This window comes from Balaenoptera borealis (assembly GCF_965194805.1).
Source record: "Balaenoptera borealis genome assembly, chromosome: 6".
Classification (NCBI taxonomy): domain Eukaryota; kingdom Metazoa; phylum Chordata; class Mammalia; order Artiodactyla; family Balaenopteridae; genus Balaenoptera; species Balaenoptera borealis.
The window spans coordinates 43,441,725-43,453,927 of record NC_138863.1 but is presented as its reverse complement, the minus strand read 5'-3'; the positions used below and the strand labels follow the sequence as shown (position 1 = coordinate 43,453,927).

At 45.8% G+C, this 12,203-nt stretch overlaps 1 protein-coding gene across 5 annotated transcripts in view; it reads left to right on the top strand.

The window, feature by feature from the left end:
* Positions 1 to 2,403: 2,403 nt before the first annotated feature.
* The window catches only part of MYO1B (myosin IB), a 179,514-nt gene continuing 169,714 nt past the window's right edge, over positions 2,404 to 12,203 (top strand). For 2 of the 5 annotated variants that reach the window (XM_082397305.1, XM_082397303.1), the window contains exon 1: positions 2,416 to 2,678. The gene's annotated coding sequence lies outside the window, so the exon portion shown is untranslated. Of the gene's footprint in view, positions 2,679 to 12,203 lie in introns of all 5 variants that reach the window. The other 3 variants (XM_082397307.1, XM_082397304.1, XM_082397306.1) reach the window with 3 other exon arrangements.

Genomic DNA, 12,203 nt, shown 5'->3' with positions numbered 1-12,203 from the left:
AAAATTGTTCCTACATAACTATGTTCCCAATTTCTTTCTTGGGGCAGGAGCTCCAAAACCTTCCTAAGAGAAGTTCCCTTAATTGTCCTACTCAGCACATACTTGTCTTAAACCTACTTTTTACTAAAACTTGGCCTTTTTCCAAGATCAAAAGATTACAGAATTTCCCCCACTGTTTCAAACCATCTGTTTACATTTTGTACTTGTGAAGCTGCCGTTTGAATTTCTGTGATTTTTGAAAAGCTGGACTGGACAGCAGAGGTCAGAGGCTCCCTTACTGCCAAACTGCTATAAGCAGTCACTTTGGAATCTAAAGTCAGATGGGCAAAATGGAGAAGGGAGGCTACACGTGTCATCAGGTAGCAGGTCCATAGGTTGTCTGTTGCGAAGACAGGGATCTTCAGGGTGTTCATTAAGCTAGGTTATCAAGGTCTGAATTAGTGTACTGGATTGTGGCGGAGACTGTGGAGTCAGAAGGCTTGGGTTCAAATCCCAGCTCTGCCACTGTTCCGGGTGCCTACTGCTATCCAATGACCACCCTGAAGCCCATCTCGTATTATTGCTACCTTCTGTTTCTGGGCACTGACGAGGCTCAGTTAGGGTTTCTTTCTAGATCTCTCAGTCAGTGACTGGGGCTGGAGTCATCTCAAAGGCTCACTAACTCACATGCCTAGCAGTTCAGCTGGCTGTAGGCTGGGTCCTCAGCTGATATCAGCAGCAGAAACACCACCTATACATGACCTACCACGTGGCTAGAGCTTCCTCATAGCATGGCTGCTGAGTTCCAAGGGTGATTGGCCCAGGAGAAGGCCAGGTGAAAGCTGTAGCTCCTTTTACAACCCAGAATCAGAAGTTACCTACATCATTTGTGCTGTATTCTATTCGTTAGGATCACATCTCTTAAAGTCTAGCCTATATGCAAGAGGAAGACAATTAGACTCCATTCCTTAATGGAAGGAGTGTAAAAGAATTTGTGGACATGTCTTCAAACTAGTATAGCCACTTATTAGCTGGAAGAACTCTCTGTTCTTGGCTTTCCTGGTTTGTAAAACAAGGACAAAGAGAGTAACTTTCCTCCCAGGTTTCTGCAAAGATTAAACAGGAAAAGAATGGTACCTGGTACTCAATATGTTTAAGCTTAGAACATCACCATGTCTTATGTGGATCAGAAGTGATGCTGATGGTGCCATCAATGATGGTGTAGGTCCAAAGCAGATACAGTCTGGGGAATTGTTACCTTTTCAAACTCTACTGGTAGCATTTGACAAATACCAGTGCCTGTGGTTCTTATGCCTGTGGGAAAAGAATTACTATATATGGTCTGAATTCTTGGTTCACCTCATTTTAGCGACAGTTTCCAGATATAGGTCAGTCCATTTAAACCTGGCTCCATTTATGGCAATTTATTTCATTATTGGACAAAGTAGTTAGAACCATGAGTAATAATTACTGTGCCTACATTTCTTTTAACACCTTAGCCAAGTAATCCTCACCTCACCCAGTGAGTAAGGTTGGATGAGCACTCTTCCCTCCTCCGGGATGAGGAAACCAGGACAAGGGTCAAGTGGCTTGCTCTAAATTCTACAGTACAAAGAAGCAAGAAGCCAGCTGGAGAGAGAAGCTGGAGGGCCTGATTCTCTGGCTCCCTCCAGCATGCCTAAATAATATGCAGATTAACACCCTATCATCGATCATTACCCAGTGCCAGCTAATACGCAATATTCATTTATAAATTTTCATATATATATACACATATAGTTGAAATTTCTTTTTAAATTATCTTTTAATTTCTGTAACAGGTAATTGGCCAGTGTCTACTTAGCATCATGTGAAATTAAGTGAGTTAATATATATTTTAAAATCTTGTAAATAAAAGCACACTTTGCCACTCAGTACACTCTTTTCCCTTTCGGTCAAATTAATATTTTCCGATATTCTTGGGTATCCAAACTTTTTTTTGTCTAAGGGAGAAGGAACAATTGAGAACACTCCCACTCTCTGCCGACATCTGCCCACAGGTTGGCTTCCAGTTGTCATTCCCCGCGGCCCCCCTCCTCCCCCACCTCCGTCCCGGCTCGCTCCCCCTGGCTTGCCTCTCCAGTTATTGTATTTGTCGTTTGATGTTAATAAATCCGGGAGTGAGAAAGGTAGAAAAGCCGTGCCTTCCGTGCGGCTGGGAGGGACGCCTCTCCTTCCTCCGCTTTTCCACTCCTTGCCCCATCCAGGCTGGCCCCGGGGGCGGAGGCTGCACCCGCGCTCACCGGGGGGCGCTGTGCCGCCGGCACCGGGCGGCCGGAGGTGAGTCGGCTGGGAGGCGGCGGCTCCCGGTCCTGCCGGCGCGCAGAGAGGCGAATCCCAGGCTGCGAGGTCGCCGCCCCCGCCCCTCGGCCGGCCCCTCCGCCCGCGGGGTAGAGGGGAGTGGCCGGGCGCCTCCCGCCGCAGCGCAGCACTCTGCAGCGGCAGCGCACTCTGCAGCCGGGCGCGCACTGGAGACTCGGCCGCCGCGCGTCGCGGTGGTGTGGGAGCGCGGGCGCGAGGGGCCGACAGCCGCTGGGCAGCGTCCGCCAGCAGCGTCCGCCGAGCAACTGCGCGGGAGCCTCGCAGCCTCGCGGAGGGCCCGCGTCCCGGAGCGCGCCGGAGAGGGAGGACGACAAGGAGGCGGAGTGGCGCCCGGCGAGGTAGCGCGAGCGCTTTCCCTCTCTCCCCTGCCCTGCCCGCTCGGTCCTTTGTGCCCGGGGTCCCCGTGGCCCCGCCGCAGCTGACACGGGTCAGCGGGGTCTGCGGTCTCTCCTCGGGGCCAGGCGGCGCTCCGGCGAGAACCGCGCACGCTGGAGGTCGGGCAGGGTGGTCGCGACTCCGCGGTTGCTTCGGGGGCGGGTGGGAGAGTAGAGGGCGCTAAACTAAGTTGTTCTTACTTTGCCCCATCCCCTTCGTACCTGTGGGCAAAGTGGAATCCAGGTCTTCCTGGTGTTCACCGACACCCCTGCATCTCTCTGGCCCACAGCTGTTTCCTGGCTCCCTGGTTCTATGGAAGGACACGGGGTGGCCTCCTCCGGGAAGGAAAGCGGAGGGAGAACAATGGGGCGTCCTGGGGAGTGCGGTTCAGGTGCGGCGTGCCCCGGCGGCAGGGGATAAGGGGCCCAGGACCCGACGGGGCATCCTGCGCATGCAGCTGAGCTATGCTCCTTTGTTCCGCCGCAGCGGAGGGGGCTGCCTTGAGTCTCGTTTCCTGCCCGGGATGGGATTGATTCACGGTCCTAGAGAGGGAAGGGGAGGGGGCGGGGCTGGAATGGAAACCAGATTAGGAACGGGAGTCCTGGAGGGTTCTTGCTGGGCCGGGGCAGAGGGTTGGGGAGTGGGTGATGTGAGTGCACTGGAGAGTTGATTACAGACACACAGCATTTTGTCCACGGGCTTGCTGTGTGGGTTTCTGGAGCTTATTTGCAATGCTTTGTTCAGGCTGCTGCCGAGCGTTTATTGCTTCAACAAGTTGTGTACTTCCCTGACTTCTAGGCGCTCCCAATGTTAGTTTGCTGAAATCAAATCTTCTTAAGTACAGTGGAAGAAGACTTTTTTTTTTTTTTTGTGGCTCAGGGTATTTGTGTGTACGTATGTGCCTGTGTATGTATGTGCCTGTGGATCCGTGTTTGTAGCTAGTAGATATTGGCTTGAATGGGTAGGAAGCAAATTTTATAGCATTGATTTTGACATAGAATAATTTTCTCCGTTGTAATATAGTAAAACAATTTTCCAGGAATGTTTGGGGGGAAACCACTAGAAAATTAGACATTGCTAAATAAATGAATCAGATTAGGTAACACTGAATTGAAAAACCCTTTACAGTCTTTCCCAGAAAACGCATCATACACACCACCCTTTGGGTTTTCAGTTGAGGAGTCATGACTTCTGTGCTTTCACTCCCCTAATGTGGGTCATCTGGACTAGGAAAGACCAGTTACCATTATGGTGAATGGGAATTATTTTTAGGGGGAGGTAGAATTGAATGTAATGTGTTGGGCATATGTTAAGTGACCCTTTCCTAGATTGGAATCAAGAAGCCCAGGAGGATTGGTTGACCTCGGGAGGGAGCCAGGGTGGATTGAATGATGAGTGTTTTTTGAATGGAGTATTCCAAGCAAAACCGTTTTGGGAGGAGGCTGACATTTCCAGGCATTCATGGTTTGTGCCTATGGGACACTGGTGGAAGGATCCCAAAGCTGGACTGAAGGTTAGAATTACTGTGGTGATAGTTGAGGAGATATTTAGCTATAGTAGTCTGGCTGAGGCAGGGCTGGGAAATGACCTAGAGCTGCTTCTTTGACAAGTCTGAGGGCCCACCGGTAAACCACCGCATTGGCTATTCATTTTAAGACAACCAAGTTTGAAAGTCTCTTAACCTTAGAAGGGGAATGAAGAGCTTACTCCCGGGGAAAAAAATGTTTCCTGCCCACTAAGTGGTAATGGAAAAGAGCTGTACCAGCTACCGTGAGGGTTTGTCTTTTTCTTGGAGGATGTGGTCAGATTTTCAGGCCAGGCTGGAAAGCAGTGGGATTTGTCCTCCGGAACCATTATGATGTGCAGTTGAGGTGGGATGTTGTCCAACTGTCAAGCTGTTTGTCATTATAACTAACACACTGCCTGGCAAAACATTGTGCCATGGGCAGCGAACAGAGGGAGACTTACTTCGTTATCGTTGTCTTGCCATTTTGGACTTTTCGTTTATGTTGTGAATTGTTTTGTAAAATATAGCACAATTGGATTCCTCCCAAGTACTCATTGGAATATACATTAACAAAATGCAAAGCATAAGATTACTGCTACCAAAGACACGGATGGGGAAGCCTCTTAAATAGTTGGTCTCTGGCTGCAGGCCGTCCGATGGATTCCCCATGTGTGATGAGGCTGGCTGCAAGCTGCACCCCCTTCACGGGATGGGATGAATCATCACTTTGTCAAGCCTGGAGTTAAAGACTGACTCTCCCTGGTTGCTTCGCGGTTATGCAAAGCAACGAGGAGCTTCCGACATCAGTGGGGAAGGAGTGGGGTGTAGGAGTGGGCCAAGAGGGGAATCCTCAGAATGTAGGATGTTAAAGGTTTTTAACATTTGTCCTCCTTTTGGGCGAGATTCTTCTCTTGTCCCCCTCCCTTCTGCTATTTTCAATAGCTGGTCTTTCGGATTTTAATTAAACAGCCTAACAGTAGTTAAAGCTGTCATTTAGTATTTACTGTGTGAAAAGGGTTTTACACACATTATTTTATTAATCCTCACAACAACTTGGTAAAGTGGGTATTATCTCCATTTTACAGTTGAAACTGAGGCCCAGGGAGTTTGGTAACTTGCCTAGTTGTGTAGGTAACTAGTAAGGGGTGGAGGTGAGATTTGAATTCCAATCTCTGATTCCACGGTCCACACTGTATGGTATGATATCTTTTAATACTAGGAATGACAGCAATTTGATTGTTTATTTGATTAGCCCTTTGCAGATTTCAAATCACTTTCACATATATTAGCATAACTGATTCTTTCAAAAACCACTGTGAGATAGGTTTGGAAGGCTAGATTAGTGACATCGCAACTTTTCAAACTGTATTGTTCAAAAGCTTTGCTGTTTGATGGCCTGTGTGAATAAACTTAAAGTGAGTGAAACTTTAAAAAGTTAGGCTGCCAATGTCTAAAACTAAGTTTTTTTGGGGGGGAGGAGGGGACATTTAAAAGTGGTGCAATGGAGTAGACTTATAGTCATTTGATATTTATTGAAATCTATTTTAGCCCTTTTTATCTCCCAGCCTTTATTAGAACACTGCACTTTGCTTCTTTACTGAGACCCAATGCCAGAGTGTCTTTTTAGAAGAGGAATAGGAGGGAAGGAATGTGATTATAAAGAGGAAGTGGGACATCAGAATTGGAGTCATACACAGCAGCAGGCCGTAGATTTTCCCAGCACATGCTTTTTGTCCTGGCAGTCGCCTTTTACAGAAGACATTCTTCCTTAGGGAAGTGTCAAGGGTCTTTCTTTACAATATCCTCTGAGATCATCACATTTCTGAGCTCTGTGGGAACACACATTCCACAGGATTTCTGTGCTCATCTTTTCCCCACAGGGGAAGTGAACAAGCTTAGGCATCCGCGTGAAAGTGGAATGGAAGTGGTATCCGTCCTTGGGGTGGAATGGAGTATGGTGCCAGGCAGGAGTCACCTGACCTTGACCCAGGGGTGACCGCCGAGTGCAGGAGCAGAGTGGATTCGAACACTTGGCGTCATTGATTATTTATGGATTTCTCAGAATGCTCCCGGGCAAATGGAAAAGTCAATATTGGTTTTTTTTGTTCTTAAGTTAAGACTACGAAGACTGAAAGTTCTACCTTTACTTTTTAAATTATTTCAAGCTAAGACATCATTTGGGGTCTTCAGAGACTGTGGTATAGGTGCAGTAACTTTTCTCTCCTGAGGCCATTAGATTCTCATCCATTGGATATTTAGAGGGGATGCACACACGTGGTCTGCTGAGTTCTAACAAGGAGCGCTTTCCAACTTACCAGCTGAGAAGGATGAAGGATGCTCTTATAACCTGTTGTAGGTTTCTTTTCAGTTGCCAGTGTCTTCATCAATTTGTATTGTATTAAGCACACAGTTGATGCAAGGCTATGCATTAAAAAGCAGCAAAGGAAATCCATTGTGTATCAAAGGATGTAGCAGGGCAGTGCAGTGTGCCCAGAGAGTGGATGTTGGTGAGATGACTGTGACAGCCGTGGTGACCAAGGCCACGCCAACACATGCTACTGAGACAAAAGCACGCGAGTGGGAGGAACCCAAACACTGCCTGTTCCTTCTTTGTCCTTGGTTTTATTTTCCCCAACCTCTGATGGTGCCAAAGGGGTCGGGTCTCTGAACACCTGCCTCTGAAGGCTGGATTGGTTGGGATGTTAGGAAGCCTCTTTCTGGTGAATTCCTTGCCCGAGGAGAGAGGAGAGGATCCGTTTTTGGACCCTGAGGGTGTATAAAGTACCATTCCATGGGAGAAGGTGTTGAATTACGTGGTCGGCCCTGGTGTACAGCAAATCCTTGGTGTCCTCCTGCTTTCTTCCCTCCCCACCTGCCAGCGTCCCAACCTTCCTCATCCTGGTTCAGCATGGCTGTTGATTCAGCCCCACTAAGGCTGTTCATAGACTTCAGGCATATTTGCATAGTGGACAAGAAATGCCAAGTCCCCAAAGAATTATATTTTGTTACATGACATTCCTGCTGCTGTCATTAAGTAGTGGGTGCTGCGCTGTGTCAGGCTGCGTCCTGGGTACTCTCTATAGCCTGTTTCATTTAATCCTCATTGCTCTCCTTCAGTAGGAGATGTCTGCAGTTGGGAGAGTTGGGTAACGTGCCCAGGGCTAGTAGAGATCAAGCCCAAGACTGTGTGCTTTACAGAACAACGTGCTGCCTCGTGGGACAGTGTTCTTGGAAGCTCTGGGCCACTTTAAGGAGTGAATTTTACAGAGTTAGAGAGTGAGCCCACCCTGACAGTCTCTCTCTTCCTTTGTCCCCTGAAGTCAGGGTTCCTGCGTGTGTCCTTGGTTGGACCAGGGCTGAGGATCTGGTTCAGATGCTCCTGGGTTGCTCTTGTCTTTCTGGGTCTTGTGCTTGGCAGCCCTGCATTATTCTCCTCCCCCAAGTGAGGGGGACTTCTCACCCTCTCCTGGTCACTGCCTTCTCTGTGGGAATCTGCTGGCCTTCTGGGGATTTTCAGGGGGGTTTGTCTGATCTCTGGTCTCCAGTCTTTCCAAGCACAGTATGCTGCTGGTCATCCAGTCAGAGCTCAGGGTCTGATGCATGTGGCTGAATTGGTGGGAGCACCATTGCAGAGCTGGAACTTAGGGGATAAGACTTTGGACAAGGCAAGGAAGAAAAGAATTGGTATAGAATTCATATTCGTCCAAGATAGGCAGTTTTTGAAATTGAGGTCTGGAGATAAGTGAAAACTGACATTCTTCCTTTGCTTATCAGATAAAGAACAATGCTGAGCTTCTAAAAATACCAGGTGCTTGGCTTTCCTAGATAGCTTGGAGAGGCAGGAGGAGACCAGGTCTCTGCTTTCCAGGGACTTTCTGATCAATCCTGCGTGGACTCAATATGCTTTGAAGTTACACAGATGGCTTCATTTTGCTGTGTTAAAATGAAAATACAATTCAGAATTGTACTTCACAAGTTTTTAAACTCGTTAAAAAAAAAAAAAAAAAAAAAGAATTCAGCATCCTTGAAGAGACTTGAGAAAATTGCATTGAAAGGACAATGGAACGGACCAGGTTATTCGTTATTGGTTTCATTATTGTGTGTGTGCATATTATTTGCCTGCTCATTTTCACTGGTTTCGCGAAAGCATTCTCTGCCCACTTCAACCAAAAAATTAAAAACAAACCAAAAACCTTGATTGAAAAACTCCTGCTGGCCCCACTTACTTTTGCCACTGTGCACCTTCTCTCTCCTCCCTCAGTGCTGCTTCCTTTTAAATTCTATATTATTAGACTCTGAAGCGCTATTTGCAATGTTCAGATTGCAAACAGGCCCAGTTCCTAGCTGCTCATTCTTTCCTTTGAAAGTGCTTCAAAAGGATCATCACTATTTTATTCATTTTAGAGTCCCTGCCTAAATGCTTTTAGGAAAAGTTTAATTTTTATAAACGTTGGGCCTAGGCCAATTTTCATGGCTCATTTTTTTTGCAGTCCTCATGCAGTCTGCTTACAGTTGTAATAAGTTGACTACAGTTTTGATTTACCCCTGATGTGGTGGGCTGTCTAGCAAAAAGTCCTCACTTGCTTGAACTCTTCAGGGTGTTGAGAGGTATTCATAAAAATATATGAACTGCCACATTGGGTCAGATTCAGGAATCTGCTTTCTGCAGAAGCAGAATACTAAGTATTCTGTGACATTGGAGGAGGGGGCTGGAGTAAGACTTTATAGCTTTAGTAGGTTTTGGGGCTCTCTCTTCAACATCTATAATTGCATAATCTCTTAAAAACCTCTCATCTATATATTTAAACTCATATATTCAGATTCTTGAATTGTTTATTTGTATCCTATATTTAAACATTTCACACCTCCTTTAAAGGTAGGACTTGACTGTATTGGTATTTTGACTTCAAATGTTTAATTTTTGGAATGGTAGAGTGATGAAGTTGAAAGGGCCTTTAGACCACCACCGTAACCACTTACTTGTATCTGAGAACCGCTCAGGCTCAAAAGGTTAACCATGGTCAGATCTGGCACTGGACTCCAAGGCTTTTAACTTCTTGCTCAGTTTTCTTTTCTAGGGGAATATCTCACTGTCTCTCCAAACCCATCGAAATCCACGTTTAGTGCCCATTACCTAACAGTTGATCGTCTTTGACGTAACTGTGCTAATAGCATTCTTACATCATCTTGACTTTGGATTTCAGAAGCATCACCGACTTCTCTATTTTCTGTGACTCTTACATCCATCCAATCAGTTACAGTGTTTGGTTGATTGTTGCCTTTTATTTTCAAATCCTTAAACCTCTATTCTGGTTCAGACCTTTAAAAGGCTGGTTTACTAGAATACAGCATTTCCCAAAGTGGGTTGTTCCATGAAAAGTTCGTAAATGTTACTGTAGAAAAGCGTTCCTTGGGCAAGTAGGTGTTGGTTAAATAACATTTTAAACAAGTTTCTTTAAATAAACTTAAAAAAATAAGTTTCTTCTTTACAGAAGGCCTTATCACGGACTTTTATTTGTGACCCTGCACTGTGGATCTCCAAGAGGGAGATAGGGTATGCACATGTCCCAACTTACGTGACCGGTGTCCCACTTTTTGGCAGGATCATTGTGTAGATAACACTGCTGTAGTCACTTCATTGTACCGTTTGTAGATCCATCACTGTCTGGCTTTCTATGGGAATATGTGTTCTCTGTGAGCCATACTTGGTTCTCTTTCAAATATGTCTTCTGCTTTTTTACCTTATTTTTCTCCTGGATCTTTCCTTCGCCCTGGAAGCCCCTCTCTACCTATTACCCCTACACATCTCTCACAACCCAGCTTTTCTGAACTTGTAGCATTTACTGTTTTACAACTTAAAAGGGAGACAATATTTGAAAGAGTCAAAACATTGGAAGTAACATTGCATACCCATAATAGTTAAATTACTGGAATTCACACAAAATGCCGTTTTCCATATTTGTGTCAGTTGATGAGTCAAACGCACATCACATTCTTCTCGCTCCCTCAACACAGGTTAACTTGCACATATATTCTCCAAGCATGTGGCTTGTTTATTTTTCAAAAATTTTGTGTTATTGGAACTGCATCCCATTTATATAAAAATTTAGAGAGAATTGAGATCTTTATGGTCTCATGGCTTCCGGTCTGCAACCTTATATACCTCTCTATTGATTTAGGTCTTTTATGTCCTTCAATGAAATTTTATAATTTTATGTGTAAAAACTCTTTCACGTCTTCTGTTAGACTTGTGCCATGGTGCTTTATGGTTTTTATGATCATTGTGAGCGGAATTGTTTAACACATTTCTGTTTGGTGTTGCTGGTATACAAGAATGGGATTGATTTTGTATTTGTTTATTGATGGGTTCTTGATTGATCGCATTTCAACTTGTGTTTGCTATAGGAGCCTGGAGTCGGGTGGCATTTCTAATAGAGCGTGATATAACAAACCTGTAATGGAAATGTCATAACTCACCGTAATTTAAAAATAATATGTGATACTTTTAGAAGTAAGGGGAGGAGGGGGTTGTTTTTGTTTCTTTAATGCAGTCATGTATTCATTCATCAAATGTTGGGGTGCCTAGTGTGTGCCAGGCACCGTACTAGGCACTGAGTCTTTAATGGTGAGCAGAGCAATTGTGTTTCTGTCTTCATGGAATGTGAGGGGAGAGAGACATTGCGGAAGTGAATATAGATATTTATGACATATTTATGAATTGTGATATTTGCTATGAAGGGAAAGGACAGGATGCTGTGAGAATAAGAAAGATGGGGAGGGGACACTCTGGATTGGGGGTAGAGGGAAAGCCTGTCTGAGGAAACAGGCATTCATGCAGCTACCTGAAGGGTGAGTTGGTACTGCTGCAGGAAGAGAAGGATGGTAGAGCTTTCCAGGCAGTGAAGAACGGGCCCAGAAGCCCTGGGGTGCAGTTCTGCTCTTAATGATAGATTGATGGAAATTTTAGTAATTAATGACTTAAAAAGTGGTACTTCTTAGTAAATCATCATAATAGTGGTATTTAGTAGTGTTTAAGTATGATGACATGAAAATGTTTATTTTGGGCCAGTATGTTCCCCTTCCTCCTCAAATGAAACTGCCCAAGTAAAGAGTGCGCTGCCTCTGTGACGGGGCTTGAGTGGGGCTACTGCCCATCCCCCAACCCTCCCTCTACCCCTTGAGAGCTGCCATTGCCCTGAGTACTAGTGGCTGCTGGGCACACCAGCGTCCTGGGTTCTGCACTATTGGACTGGGTCTTGCTCTGAGGTCTGGAGAAGCCCTTTCTCTCCTCCTGGGAGGGCTCTTGAGCAGGGCCACCTTTGGCCCTTTCAGTGTCTCAGCCCTCTCTCCCCTTTCTCTCTGGCACCTTCTCTAGAGACACACTGAGGGCTCTGATGTGAAAAGGGTGGGGTGGGAGGAGGGGTCTGGTCTGAGTTATGCACACCTCATTCCACCTAGAATCGCCATGCATCAGTCATCAAGGCTTTGCACCTCGGGCAGGCGCATCAGAGCCTGGTTCTCTTACGTGGCGGTGAGTCCTCGCTGGGTGGGAAGCAGTGTGGTGCAATGGTGATGGGCTGCGCTCTGGGGAAAGTATTGGGTTTGAAACCTGACTCTGTTTAGCAGCTCTTGTCCTTGGGCACATAGCTTAATCTGTCTCTGCCTCCGTTTTCTCACCTGCAGTATTTGGGTAATAGTAGAGCCTTCTTCCTTGGGTTGTAATAAGGATTAAATGAGTAAACACACTTAATGTTCATAGAATAAATAGTGTCAGGCACAGAGCAAGCGTGCAGTGTAAATGTTAGTTGCTACTCCTCAGTCTTTTCTGAAAATGGATTCCTGGAGTTCTTCCTCCTCTTCCCCCACCAGATATTCAGATCTGTTTGACTCCAAGCAGTGCATATAATTTATGATTTGATACGGGGCTCTAGTTTCTCCTCTGAAAAATATATAGGAAGAAAGATGGCAAAGAAACCAAAAT